Here is a 2,532-nt window from a genome sequence, read left to right on the forward strand (position 1 = left end):
AATGCCACGACCCTTTAATACAGTTCCTCATGTTGTGGTGACCCCCAACCATAAAATTATTTTCGTTGCTACTTCATAACTGTAATTTTGCTACTGTTATGAATCATAATGTAAATATCTGATATGCAGGATGTATTTTCATTGTTCGTGACCCACAGGTTGAGAACCACTGGACTAGTCCAAGACCACGCAGCTAGTTAGTGGCAAGACAGGATTCTGATTCAGGCTCTAGAGTAAAATCCTTAACCACCTTATCATACTCAGAACAGACCAATGAGGGGACTGTTAAAAGAGTGTTTGGTGTTGATGGTGACCTGAGTGAAGGGAGTGCAGTGTGGGATGTAGAGGTGTGGATGGACCCCAGAGCTCTTTAAAAGCCAGACTCCAGAGAGCCTGAATAGCATCGGAACAGAGGCAGAGGAGCCCAAGGTGCCTTTGTGTGTTAGGGCACCTGGTGGGGCAGTATCCTCACTGGGATGGGAAACTTGGGGGGTGGGGGCAGGTGTTTGAGGGGATGATGGGACAGACCTTGGGAGAACTGGCATGGGAGAAGCCTTCTGGGGTTACCCCCCCCTCAGCAGCAGCCCTAAGATGAGACAGCAGGCCCACCACGCCCTAGGAGCCCAGACCCCAGACGGCTGGGAGGGAGAGAACATGGGCTTCCTGTGCTCCATCTGGAGCAGCACCCCCAACTCCCTATTGACTCTGGGCAGCCACCTGCCTGCCAGGCACAGCAACAGGGTCCAGCAGGGAGTGGAAGGGTGCTGTCTGCCTGCCCCAGAGCGGGTACCATCAGCAGGAGGCGGGTGTCTCGCCTCCTACCCCCCAGACTGCCTGGCGCTGACTCAGTCCCCTGGAACAAACAATCCCCCACGGTGACAGCTGACACGCGTCACTCACCATCAGGGTTGCCTAGCGACCAAGTGGGCTTGGGCTCAGGCTGTGGGGTGGGATCTGGGGTCCTGCCCTGAAAGATTTTAATTCTTACCAATTTGGATGTAGGACCACACCGTACATTCCAGTGCCCAGAGCATTCCCCACCCTGCTCTGGGCACTGGAATGTACGCACCACAAGCCCATTTTACCGACGAAGAAACAAACTCAGAATGAGGGATCTTTACTAAGATCACCCAGCGAGATAGTTGAGCCAACACAGTGCCTGACATGTAGTAGGTGCTCAATAAATATTTGTTGAGAAAGCTTGGGCCTTTCTCCCAGCTTGGGAACCCCACAAGGGCAAAGCCTGAGTCTTATTCATCCTTGACTTTCCCAGAGCCACCCAGAGCTGATTCTCAGGAAGCATGGACACAAGTTAGTTGGATGGATGACTTCTCTGCGGACCCCCTAAGGGACAGGGACTAAGGGGTGACCTCCCCATAGGGACTGTGGGAGGCCTCTGGGTAGGGAGGGGCCCAGAAAGGGGCTTCTTGAATTCAAGGAGCCTTTCTCCCAGGAGCTGGTTAGCTCTGAGTTCCCAGTCTCAATTCCTTCCAGTCCTCAGGAATCAGCCCTCCTGCTCCCACCCCATAGCACTGTCCAAGGCCCAGATGAAATAGGGGACTCAGAGAGATCAAGATGGATCCCGGGGGGATGGAGAGAGAGGAAGAGAGCAGAGAAAGGGGGAGGGAAAGGAAAAAGCAATTGCAAGGCCCAGAGAGAAAGACAAAGCCAGGGAGAGAGGGCTGGAGATGGTGTGTGTGTGTGTGTGTGTGTGTGTGTGAAGGTGCCTAAGGGAGCTCACTCCTTACACAGGAGAGACAGTTTGAATCCACAGAGTCCTGATACAAAGGAGACAGGCAGTGGGGGCAGCAGGGGATGATGGTGAAGGGAGACTGGTCAAGAGCTGGGGAGGACCACGGAGCAGGCAGGCAGCAAATCCCAGGAAAAGGAAGTGGGGAGACCAGGAAAGAGGCAGGTGAGACAATGCGGAAGAAGTGAGAAGGAAGGGGGGACAGGGAAGGGCTTGAGGGGGGTAAGGGTAACCCTCCAGAGGAAAGAAAGATCAGGGCGTGTGTCCTGGAAGTGCCAGCAGAGCTGAGTGGGCCAGGGCCGAGATAGGTTGACTGTGTGAAGGGGCTGAGGAGGGACAGAGGAGGAGGGAAGGCAGTGAAGGGGGAGGGGGGGAGCGCTAAAGGCCCCAAACAATGAGCTGAAAGGCTGGTTGATGGTTCTGTGGTGAGAGGAAGGGAGCCAGGCAGGGGCACCACCACGAGGGCCCAGAGAGAGAACAGGGGAGAGGGAACCTCTCTAAGGCAAGGTGATCAGGATAAAGAAATGAGAAATGAAGATTCTCAAGGGCCAGGTGTGAGGCCAGGCCACAGTGAGAGACAAACCAGAGGGAACAGCAGACAAAGGGGAATGCGGGGGCAGGAAGAGGAGGGAAGCTGGAAAGTGGGGAGGAGACCTCGGGAGCGATGGGAAGAAAAAGGGTTAATGGGCTCTGCAATCTGTGGGTCCTGTAAACAGATGCAGTTGCCATAGCAACCGGCTCCATCACTCAGGCTGGAAAAACCCACAAGGGGGGGGGGGGGG

The sequence above is a fragment of the Myotis davidii genome, unplaced genomic scaffold (genome assembly GCF_000327345.1).
Source record: "Myotis davidii unplaced genomic scaffold, ASM32734v1 scaffold425, whole genome shotgun sequence".
Lineage (NCBI taxonomy): Eukaryota > Metazoa > Chordata > Mammalia > Chiroptera > Vespertilionidae > Myotis > Myotis davidii.